General features: G+C 41.2%; 1 long non-coding RNA gene across 1 annotated transcript in view; it reads left to right on the top strand.

Annotated features, from left to right (window-relative positions):
• The window catches only part of LOC141257971 (uncharacterized), a 109,822-nt gene extending 97,791 nt beyond the window's left edge, over nucleotides 1–12,031 (top strand). Inside the window, exon 3 of the long non-coding RNA XR_012318152.1 lies at nucleotides 11,517–12,031. This is a non-coding gene — a long non-coding RNA (uncharacterized lncRNA). The remainder of the gene's footprint in view (nucleotides 1–11,516) is intronic.
• The last annotated feature ends 908 nt before the right edge of the window (nucleotides 12,032–12,939 follow it).

The raw sequence follows: 12,939 nt of genomic DNA, 5'->3' as shown, positions 1-12,939 counted from the left end.
GCTCATTGGGATTTGCAATAGACATAACACATGATATCAGTCTTATTCAAAATGCATATTGTTACTAAGCGGCTGCCAATTTTATTAAGAAAATAGCAGGCAGCCACATACTGGAGATTTTTCTAAATAACCCTAATTAAAAATAATAAAAAATTATCTTCCTAAACTTTTAAGAACCCACCTTTCTATCAAAAGTTAGATACAAACTTTCAGATTGAGGAAACCCAACATGCTGCGCTGCTTTCTACATCCCTCAACAACAGCATTAGTAGTCAGACTATAAGATCTCGCTGTTACTAACCAAGCCCTGTTTGCATTTTAAATCAATCATTACTGATCGGCATTTGTTGTTTTAAAGCGCAAACAGCACCTGCAAAATATTAATGGGAACCTGTCACGTTAAATAACCCTATTAATATGCAGATATAGTGTTCATGAGATTCTGTCAGCAGGTTTATGATATTTCATTTCAGTGCATTATAATGTAGGGGCTGAGAGCTGTGTGCTGTAGTTTCAATACAATCAGTGTTTTATTGGCAGGAGATTATCGCTGCAGGACTAGCTGTCGAGTATCATCATGTAGTCTAGATAGTCTGTGTATTCACACCCCCACCACTGATTGGCAGCTTGCTATGTAGACAGGAAGCTACCAATCAGTGATGTGGGTGGGGTTATAAACAGCTCAGCATTCATAAAGAGAAAACAGGGATTTTATCAAAACTGCACCAAGCCTCCCAGTAAGTGACACATTGATGGAATCAGGCTCTCTGTCCCTACATAATGCTGCTCTCGTATTCCATAACATAAACCTGCCGACATATTCCCTTTAATCTGACAGTTAATAGTGTTAGAAAGGTGCTTGGCCACCATAGTGCAAACAGACTGCAAGCGAAATGGACTTTATTTCTCCCAAAAGCAATCGGCTTTCAGTCATACAGGCGTGCATGGAGCTGCTACAATCACTGTTCACAGCACTGTGAGCAGACGCTGTAAGCACACCTCAAAACTTTGACTGACAGCTTGCTCTATAGCTTACCAGTGTAGAACCGGCTCTTAGTCCTAGTGCTGAGGCGCACTTACATCCGCAGCTCAGTGTGTACTGAGCAGTGACTGAAGGCGCGCCGGTACACCTCTGTGACTGAAAGCCGGCAGAACCTATGAGGAATAAAGTTAATTTATTGCCCGTAGCCTTGATTTCAGTATGGCTACTGGGCACCTTTTCAACACTATCAACCTGCCGATTGACCCCACATATGGAGGTTAACAGCATTATCCGGCATGACAGGTTCCCTTTAAAGAGTGAAAATCGCAGTATTTCTTCAACAGAAACAGTATAGTGCATATTTGATAATCTGCAGCATCATCCTATTTCCATGCAGATTTTCACACTATGTGCAGTTTGAAAACCCCACCGACAAGAATTGTAATGCAAATTTCTCCGCTCATGAGATTCAGTTGTATGGACTGTAGATGGACCAGGGTTATTAACTGTGACCAGTCTCTCATAACCATCTATTCATACAGTTAATAGTGGCTGTCTTCCCATTCTGATCTAGAAGTCTATTGCAGATATTTTCATTCATGTGGAAATGTTCTAAAATTGTGATTGTCATTCCTTTTAAAAACAATTTTCCACTTCATGGAGCCAATGAGTTTCTCAAGGTGGTGCAGGTTGATCCTCACATATTGTGTGGCATGGTATTAAGAACGATTACTTGGAATAATTTGAAAAATGATCAGTGGTTAAAAAGGTTTCTTTTCCGAAGATCTGGTCTTTCCTGCCACCAGTGAGAAAACTTGATTTTCTTCATCCTACACCCTGACCTCTTATTGATATGTACCTGCCTTGTCTCAGCAGGGCTTTACCACCTTCCCCTATCGCTGCAGCCTTTTGCTGTGCTCCATGTCAGGTTTTACTAGTGGCACTGCTTACCACTATAACAACATCTGCCTAGGCCTGCTTGAGGCCTACAAAGACACACGCCTGTGTCTTGGTAAAATGACTCCTAGTACTGTTTGTTTGCAGTGATCCTCCATCAGCCGTTGTTGCTTTGGACTTTCCTGCATCCCCTCTACACCTGTCCTCCTGTGGTCTCCAGTGTGTAAAGTCCTCACTCCATATTTGCTTTCCTGTCTGCTGCACAACACCTTTCCACTTGTAGTGCCGGCATCCCTGCATGCTGCCTCTCTTCCCCGGCAGGGACGCCGACTTACTCACCTCGACGCAGTCCCGTACTTCCTCATCCTTCCCCTACTGCTGGTGCCCGGGGTCTGTGTATGGCTCACAGATCCCTGGGCACTGTGCTTAGGGTGTGAGTGCATGATCCTTCCCTCTTAAAGGGACAGCGCTCGCCGTCCTAAAGTATCTCCAGCCGATGGCTGAGAGACACTTATTATTTAAGGCACCTCCACCAGAAAGGAGGTGCCTGAGCAATGTGTTGGTTTTGTCCTGCAAGCTTGCTAGTTCTCAGGTCTTCAGTGCTTATATATCAGTATACCTGTCCTGTATATCCATGCCTGCCTTGCCTGCTTGTGTTACAGTTATATCTTTCAGCTCACCTGCCTGCCTATAAATCAGCAGTGCCCCCAGCACCTGGCTGCCTGTGTATCAGCCATGCCTGCCTGCTGGCATATCAGCCGTGCCCACCAGCACTTGCCTGCCTGTATACCTGCTGTGCTCAGTAGCATCTGCCTGTATATCAGCCAGGTGTGCCAGCACTTGCCTGCCTGTTTACCCGCTGTGTCCGCCCGCACCAGCCTGTATGTCAGCTGTGCCTGCCAGCACCTGGCTCCCTGTGTGTCTGCCATGCCAGTCACTATACCTGCTGTGTCCGCCTGTATTTGCCAAGTCTATGCATTCCTGGCTGTTCCAGCCTCCATGACCCTTGGGGGTCAGCTGCCATGTATCTGAGGTCAGCCCTGGTACAGCACCTGGTTCTGCCCTCCCCCTCCTCGGCTCTCCTCGGATGGTGGTATCATCAGCTGCCGTACATTCAAGGTCAGTCTTGGTGTGGCACCTAGTCACGTCCCTCCAGGCTCTACTTGGGTCACAGTACAGTGGTTCCATCACCCAGGCTGTTACACCCCATCACTTTTTTGAGCTTAACATTTATGACTCCTTGGAAATTAAACATCTGTTTCTTTAATTAGGCAGTGTAATTGAGCCATAGATAGTGGTGGTAAAATTATGGATATGTGCTCAAGTCATTGGTGGTGGTGATGATCATCTGCCATCTTTCCATATTCTCTTGCCAGAGTCTAAAGGGTGTACATTGATTTCAAGGAAAATGTTTGCCCTTTTAGGTCTTACTACCTGCACAATCTATCAAACTAAACTAGTAGGCATAATTCTATCCATTCAATAAGTCAATCTAAAGTGTCAACCGTAAAATCGTAAAATGTTATTCTTGTCCTTTGCTCCCTATTTACTGAGTTTTTCAAGTCTCTAAGGAGTTGGGTGCAAACAAGGTGACCTCTTTTTAGTCTTCTAAATGGCCGAGAGACATAAAGAACAACTTTTTTCCAGCCTGTAGACTTTTAATTTATAGGACTGTATATTGGGTACTGTTGCATCAGAGCAGACACAAAAGGTGGAAGAAGTCGTTGGACACCTAGGGCGCCATGCGAAAAAGAGCACAATTGCCTTCAAAGTTCCTTCGAAAATGAGCTGAACAACTGAACAATGGTCCTTTCAACCGTTATCATGGTAGACATTAGGGACCAAGAGTATTACCTGAAACTCCTCCTTGGTCATCTAAAGGTCTAATATCATCACTTAATTGTATCCACTACTTCAACCCTATTTAGGCAGTGGTAAGATGTTCCATTGTAAAATAGACCGTGCCCCTTTAAACAACATCTGGTCTATCAAGAACAACAAGTTACAGGCTGACCTGCCGGGTTTACCATTTCATAACAGCTATAAAGCCACAAGCCTCTTACCTCTCGGCTAGCCATGCATACCATACTGCAATTGAAATATTAAGTTACAACTGAATATCGCTTACCACTTTGCTCTATCCATCATTCTGTTCCGAAAAAAAAAAGAAGAAAAATAACAGGAGTGAGAATTTCCAAATCTCGCTGATGTTTTTTGTTATCCTCGATGATTTTGTGGATGTAAAGTTATCTTTGGTGTTTGGTGTTTTTGAAATCTGAAAAATCATAAATGGGACTTGTCTTGGGTATTGGATGTCTGGTTCTTTAATATTTCAAGTCTCTAGCAGCAGCTGACATCCATCCATATTTAAGTGGTGCCCTTTAGAGGTTCAAGGAAACTCTGGAAGTCTGATTAAACTACTAAATTCAATTTCTAGCATGGTGGCGTGTACCCCAGGGAGCTGTGGGTAGTTTAAACTATGAAACATTTTCTTTTTGGCCAGTTACCACTCTTAAATATTATTATTTCAAATAGTTGATGTGTTGAATTTTACATGAAAAGCAGTTTCATCCAGTATAAATCCTGATAGGAAAAACCAGCTCCATGTGTGTATACTGGCAATACCAAACTAGCAGGTGAACATCTAAGAATAATATATGACCCCATAACTCATTAAAATGAACAAAAAGGGTGGTGAGATTCCATTTTCATCACATCACAGGTTTGATTCTTCAAGGTTGCTGTTTGGTTTTTGGCAACCATTCTTTAAGGCTCTCTGAGTCATGGCTAAGTGAAAAGGTCTTAGAAAGATTCTGAAAACTTTGTTGTCTTGTTTTTAGAGCTTGCAAGTGAAATATCCACTTTTCGGTCTTTTTTAAGGTCTTCGAAAAAGGTGACCCTTAGTTTTCACAATTTTGCAAAAAAGCAAATTATGGGCCTGGGAACTAAAATGATACCATTAAACTTTTTCATATCTTTAATAAAGGGCAAAAAGACAAATAAGTAGTATTGTGATACGTGGCTATTGACATGTCACAGATTTTATGTTAACCGATGTTCCACATAACAAAACTGAGACATGTCCAACTCGCGGACCAAATATGCCCATTCAAGTGTACGGGTCTACTAAAAAATGGGCACCACATGGATGCCATCTGAGGTGCATCAGTCTGCTGTTTTCACTAATTGGTTTTTAAGAGAAGTCTAAGGAACCTCCATCAGTTTTTGTTGCTTACGAGAGAAAAGGTTGACATATGAATGGAAAAAACGGACACATGGGCCAAAAACTGATATAAAAAAATAGTCTATTTGTGTGAAACATGAATAAAATGGAAAAACTATAATAACCCCTATCTGCTATTTGATATATATGTGCCATGACTGAGCAAAGGTCACTTTGTGCTCCATGATGAATAAATCCGTCATGTTGATTGCACAGTACAGCTTCTGTTGCAGGAGCCCGACTGATATACACAGCTGGGCTCCTCCTGTTACTACTAGTATTAATGTCCTTGGTGTTTAACCCATTGCAATCTATTGTCAACAATGAGCACATGAGGAGCTTGACAGGGGGAGCACACTTCCTCTGTTAGCCCATTGGCGCCCCCGCAGCACGATCGCGGGTTGTAGTTGGATTGCTATGGCAGATGGTGGTTGGACAATGGCCTCAAAGTCAGCCATACACTATGTTATCTGCGTGGCAAATCAGGGATGTTCGTGGGCGGAGCCAAATTTTTGGCACGAACAAGTCGGAACCCCGAACACGAACCCGAATTTGAAATGCCGAACAAATTCGCTCATTTCTACTCACTAACTGTTTGTTTGGATTTTCCATTGGAAAATGCACCCCGACAGATGAGCCCTAACAGCAGTGCGGTGTATTACTTATGTGATCTTAGGATCGCATATTCATGTCCCTTTAAAGGAATAATAAATATTGTAAAAAAATATATAAAATAATGCTTTTAAGTGTTTGAAAAAAAACTAAATCCCCTCACAAAAATCCTAGCTTTCCTTGTAAGAAATAGATGTTTAGTTTGTTTGTTTTAAAAGGTCTGTCCAACCAAAGACCGCAAATGGGTGCATCCTTAATGGATTAAAGGTGCTAACAATGTTGGTTTATTAATAAAGAGTTTGGGGCAGATTCATCAAAGATTGGCATAAAACGGTCATTAAAATGTTTTGAAAGTAATGCCTCTAAGCTGCAATAAAAGTTTACAGATTTTGTTATCCTTTGCACAGAATTAACCATGTGAATGTCTGACTTGTCCTAATATTACATTTACCTTTATATTTATGATGTGGCTAATATGAGATTCTTTTCTTCATCCTGGAGTAGAATTAATTGCATCAATAAAGAGAACAGTTAAAGGGGTTATTTACCACTGGATAACCCCATATTTTTAGGTGCAGGGAGGTGAAAAAAAAACATGCTCAGCTCCCAAAACAGTGCTGCTCCTGTGTAATCAGCAATGTTCCCTCCCCGACTTCTTGATGACAACATTTGGCAGGGGCAAATGAGAGCGCTGCAGCCAATCAGAGGCAATCAATCAGCTACGATGTTTACATTTCATCTAAGTGTAAGGGGTAACATTTCTCTGTGTGGAGAGTGACATACCGGCTCTGGCATGCCAAGTTAAGGAGGCTTATTCGCCGTGCAATGCTTCTCTGGGAAATTTAATATGCAAATTGCCTCTTCAGAGAAAAAGAGGACTTGAACTCTATAGCGCCACCTATTGGAAGCAGCAATCCTACAAGTCACAATCAACCCTATAACGAGTCGTGTAGGATTGCTGCTTCCAATAGGTGGCGCTATAGAGTTCAAGTCCTCTTTCTCTCTGAAGAGGCAATTTGCATATTAAATTTCCCAGAGGAGCATTGCATGGCAAATAAGGCTCCTTACCTTGGCATGGCAGAGCCGGTATGTCACTCTCCACAAGGAGAAATGTTACCCCTTAGACCTCAGTCCAAAGCCTCTCATCTAGCCAAATCAGATCTCATACTTTGCACTGATGAGGGCCAACAGCCCGAAACACCATGTCTGCAAATCGAGATTCTGATTGGGCTTTTATCATAAGTCATGTTGCACGAATCGTTAAAGGATAGATTGTGACTTGTAGGATTGCTGCTTCCAATAGGTGGCGCTATAGAGTACAAGTCCTCTTTTTCTCTGAAGAGGCAATTTGCATATCTGAGTGGAAGAAACACTGTTTCCTCTAAGCAGTTACAGGGAATGGAGTAAAGTTGTGAGCAGGTAGCTAGTAATAGTATATGGAGCTATGTCCAGGCTGGAAATATGCTATACTGCTGTCATCATCTGGCATTTATAGCAGCATAGGTCACTAGATTCATCCAGAAATTGCTTCTGACACGCAACTGATATAGAATTCTGGTAATAAAACGCCTTCAATGGCCCAAAAAATGGTCACTATGAGTTTTCCAGCTGACTTCTGGACACAAAATTTCTTTGGAGTTAATGACCACTCATGCTTCCCTAGCATGGACTCTTTGGTCTTAGGATCATAGTGGTGGACCTAGGTTTCATCACTCATAATAATTTGAGAATAGATGTCTTCTGGATTTTTTCTAAGCATGTCTATATTCTCTTGGCTAAATTGCTGGGGACATGTTTTTTGCTCAGGCGTCAACATTTGTGGCAACCATCGGGAACTGACCTTCATCAAAACATGAATGATATTGGACACCATGCCAACTTAAATGACTAATTCATGAGCTTTTACACTGACTTTGACCCGACAATCTTCCAAAATCATGGCCTCTACTGTATGGCACATTTCCTCTGAGGATACTTTGACAGGTCGTCCTGAACAGTGGTCATCTTCCATTGATTGCCACCTCATTTAAACTGTTTGGCCCAAAACTTTACTTGGTAGTAGAAAGGTGCATCATCACCATATACAGCAATTATGCTTTCATGGATTTCTTTAGGATTCTTTACTTCCTTTGTAAAGAATTTAATCACTGGACAAAGCTCCAAATTCCTCACTTTCTTTTGTAGAGCCGCACTGTACTGCACTTGCCATCCTGTCACTTCCAGTGCTTTCAGCAGACTGAACTTCTACTGCATCTGTTTGATGTTGTTCAGACATGTATCAACATACACAGAAAAGCTCAGCTATCCAACAGTGACAGAACATGCTGGGCTAGATAACACCCTGCATATATACAAATGTTAACTCTTACCTCCTCGATTAATCAAGGACTCCAATAACTTTTCCTGATACATATTCAATACAATAATGACAGCAAAGACCTCGAAAGGCAGTAAGCCACAACTAGGTGACCACAAAGATACATGAAGATCTGACCATCTTCTTCCACCCATCTCAGTATATGTTGAATGAAGAGGAAAGGTAAATAAGGACACGTGTAGCTTTATCCATTGATATCTCTGTCTCAAAAGCTATTGCATCTATGTATTTTTTCATTCCACTATTTATTTGAAATTGAATATCCCTTTAACTCTGGTCCTATGATTGCCTGATAAGCAAATGTGTGTTATAGCTTCTCAAGTCACCGTCAGATGAAGGAAGAACCAAAACAAAAACTGTGGGTGTTTCATGAATTTATGTGTTTCAGCTAAAGATTCCCCTTCTTCTAAGTTTATTCATTCTTGGCCGTCTTCTTGTGCTGTCTTGTCTATTATGATGTTGGCACACACTTTAGTCCCAGGGGTTTTGATCCTGGAACAAAACAGAGAATGTTCTCCAGGTTCCTTGTCAAGTTATATTCCCAAACTCCCTGAATGCTTAGTGGGAGCCATGAACTAAAGTAAAATTATCATTTTTTTACTATTTTCCAGCCAGAACAATCTGAAAGAATGTTTTTTTCATTCTGTTCATTTTAAGAGAAGACGACTTCAAGATACAAAACTATCATTGTAAACTCACCTTGTAAAGTTATTCTTGATCATAGGACAAAAAGGGAATTAGATTCAATGTTTGCTGGATTTGGGTTCGGTGCTCACTGGATAAAACACTTTAGTTTGGGATTTACATGTTTCCTTGAAGAAATTCTGTGGTTTTCATCTGCAAAGTAGAATGCAAAATATATGTATAATTTATTGTAGGACTTCAGAGAAATTGTGTGGTTTCTATGCTGCCCATATACAAAATGGTTAACAAGCAAAACAGATGAAGTATATAGAGTAGGTGCACTTGTCTTATGTAGGTCCAACTCCATTTAGAGCAATGTTTTCAAACTTCATGATAACATCCAATTAAGTGTGGATATTATGTAAAAGCAATAATTACATATTTGTAATTAAGTGTAATTTACAAGTCTTCTGAAATTTGGTGACATCACTATGTGATATCACTCACACTTTGCTATGTTACCAACAGACGTATGGACATACGGTACCTGTGTTGGATGTTGGGACGTACATGGGACTTTGTCACGGGTAGTTTAGGACATACTTGCCAACTTTTTAGGAAATGATTTATCAAAAAATTTCCTTATGGTCATACCTCTGCCATGCCCCTTCAGGCCTCTGTCACTCCTCCTTTACAACTCGGTCACACCCTGTTAATGTACTTTGGATCTCAGCAAACTGTCAATAGTATAGGGCTCCTCCTTTGGGTTGGTGCAGAAGAAGGCCACAAGTTCTATTTATGGTGGCCATTGCGTTGTTTTGTTACCCTTTGGTAATGGTATATGTATGTCTACATAATAGTGAAACCACATGCTCCTGTTCTGTTTTATTTTTTACTGTGGGCCTAAGAAAAAACAGGCAGGTAGTTGCTAACTACCTGCCTGACCTCTCCTTCTGGCGATTCCGCTAATATCACCTCAACAGAGCGATGGCTTCTCTTCTTCTCTTCCGCTCTGCTCTGTTGACGTGGCGTGAGTGCCAATGTCATCCTGATTGGCAGCCAGCTCCCCGCTGCATAACTGCGGAAAGCCAGCTGTCAATCAGCATGAGGTCAAAAGTCACACTCCGTTGACTGAGCAACCTGGGAGAAAAAGAGCTGCTCTGTTGACGTGAAGCAGCTGAATCACCGGCAGGAACGGTCGCTGTTTTTTGGCTAATAGTTAAAAAAATAATTTAGGGATAACCCCTTTAACTTGATATTTCTTGAAGCCTGGAATTTGGGTAAGAGATCCTGGATAGTTAGTGTAGTAAAGGGTATTTGAATAGTGTGAATCCATTACCTTACATGACAGTATGGGAGGATACATTTTGAGAGAGAAGCTAGCTACTTCCTCCCTCACTAATGTCCATATTGATCAACAAATGAATAGTCTATAGATACGGGTAAATACCACCTCCAAGTTTCTTATGGGTGGAGCATATGTTGATGAATACATGAGTATTGCCCAACAACGGCTCAGTAACTACATGTTGCTCTTAGGCTCCTTACATTTGATTTTCCAGCTGTTGGCAGTACTAGAGTAAATACTGAGGTCAAAATTTCTTGATGTAGACACTAGGGCGAAAGACTATCTCGATCAGTATTGTGGCTTGTGACTGTTCATATCTGCATCATGGTTTCCATTTATAAAAGAGATCATAGCACAGAACTAGATTCATCTCATGTCAGACACCATCGGAACATGACAGACACAGTACAATGCCCTCTATTGTGGCCCTCATACAACAATAAAGTCACCCTTTGTGGCCCCAATAAATTAGCAATATCCACTTTCTGGTGGGCCCTCATATAGTAATAATGTCCCCCATTCTAGCCCTCATATTATATAAATTTCCTCCACAGTGGCCCCCGTAAAATGCAACAATAACGTCCCCCATTTTGACCTCATACAACAATAATGTCCCCCATTGTGGCCCCATATGTTTAATGTCATCTGCTGCTGCTGGCCCCTAACAGGCCAGTGGTGTGGATGGGTATTGTGGGAAAGGGAGCCGGTGGCTCTCTGCTCCGCAATACTTTTCAACTGGATGTGCACTCAAGGAAGCACATCCAGCTGAAAATAGCGCTGGTGCCGGCGGGCTTCCTTCCACCCCTGGCTTGTGATCATTCAAGATGCTATTGAGACACTGTGACTGGTCTTGCCTGCTGGTCGGTATGTAGGGTCTCAGTCTCACGGGAGCAGCAGTATTTTGCTGTCCCCTGACAGCTTAGATCGCTGCCTGAAGCGAGATGCTCATCTCGCCTCATGGCAGGAGCGGCCCTGGACCTATCGATTGCATTCTTTGCATAAGTTGCTATATAGTTCTTCACTAACACTACTCTGTAATACAAAGACCTAATACAATTATGGACAAAAGAATTTAAAAAAAAAGTGAAAAAAAAACTGGGTTTCTTTCCAGAAACTCGCCCACCACACTTGCTATTGTTGATATGGAATTTATCACCGACAATGAAAACAATCCTTCTCTTGGTTTTAAGTCGAAATCCATCTACCAGATGTTCTACACATGAGGCTGAACACAAGCGAGATAGGATGAAGATGGCCATTGAACGTATACTTTTAGGGAATGTTACACACAAGTTCAGTTGTAAATTACTGTTGAATGTATTGAATAGCCTAAATCCACCTTGAATCGAGGCGAGGATTTACAGGGAAAGAATTCTCCAGAGAGATGTTTTTACGATGAAAAGATGGCCTAACCGAGGACTCAAGGATTTTTTTTCCTTTCCCTTCCTTTTAGTACAATCTCTACTTTATCTTCGGATATCTACCCTCCACAGGATTCAAGACTATTTAGGATTTTGGAAGGTGTGAGAAGGATTTGAGAACATTAATGAGAGATAAAAATGGAACATTTGAGATGTTATAAACCAAGAGGGAATCCTAAAATGAGATATATAGCACGACTCTGCTTCTTATATCATATCAAGATTCCTGACGGATTTAAGGAGCACAAAAAGAGTCAGCGGAGGAAAAGCTCTGCAGAGTGCATGGACGTAAAAAGTTGGCTGAGGACAAAAACATTTTTTTTTATCTTTTTTTTTTGAGAACTTCAGCATGCCTGGAGACAAAGGGAGATGTAAAAGCTCCCTAAATGACTAAATGTGGGCATAAATCATTGAACTGTATAAGATTTAGCTTTGGTGTATCGCTATCACATGCTGCTGAGTATCTTTTCTTCTCTGCATGCGTTCATGGTGAAGAAGTTACATATTTAAAGCCAATACCATGGGAAAGGAATATGTGGAAAGAAGACTTTTCTATAATGGAACTGTGTGCACTTTGCAGCCTCATGTGCCATTTTTTCTACTCGTATAGCCACTAACCAGGAATAAGAAGCCCCCAGTAGTGCTGAGTGAATGTACTGAAATTTGATTTCACCAGATTTGCTGAAATTGTCCAGGAAATTTGTTTTGCAGGAAATGAAAAATATTATAAAGCTTACAATTGTCCTCAAAAGACACACATGACATTCTGGAAAGTATCTCTTGTTCCCTATGGATTAAATCTGTATTATTCTCTTTTTATCACACACTAATCTTCACTGCTGTCACACACTATCTGTACGGTTTCTTCAATATTTTATGGCTTTCCCTCCCTATCTCTATGGTGAGCTGTGACATCCTCTCACTAGCCAGTGTCATCACAAAGAGGCTGCTGCATTCCCTGTCTCGGCTTTTATACAGGCTATGATAGTCCCTCCTGATTGACTATGATATGATGTGATGTAATAGCTGCAATAGCTTATTGGGAAGTCTACCTGGCCATGCCCAAGATAATGTACAGTAATTCTTCTCTGGATGATTCAATCTTTTTTCAATATGTAAAATGTTGGGGGTATTTTAAGGATTCACATGAATCAAATCACATATTGTTCGAATTTGTTGGGGTCAGCTAATTCCTAATAATTCAACACAAATTTGATTCTATCAGAACCGATTTGATCATTTTGTACCAGCTCACATGACTTTAAGCAATCTCATGTCATTTTTGATTATTTTCAGCAGAGCCGGCCTGACAGGTAGTCAAAAAAAGAAACACCTATGATAAGTCCAGCAGCAGCATCACACTAATTTAGGCAAATGTCAGGGCCCCATGACTATCTGACTAATGCTATTAAAACATAATCCTAAACCTCCCCGACATGTTTCACCACTACAACT

The sequence above is a fragment of the Phyllobates terribilis genome, unplaced genomic scaffold (genome assembly GCF_046119375.1).
Source record: "Phyllobates terribilis strain yellow unplaced genomic scaffold, ASM4611937v1 Scaffold_3__8_contigs__length_932513732, whole genome shotgun sequence".
Classification (NCBI taxonomy): Eukaryota; Metazoa; Chordata; class Amphibia; order Anura; family Dendrobatidae; genus Phyllobates; species Phyllobates terribilis.
This window is presented reverse-complemented; position numbering and strand designations above follow the sequence as displayed.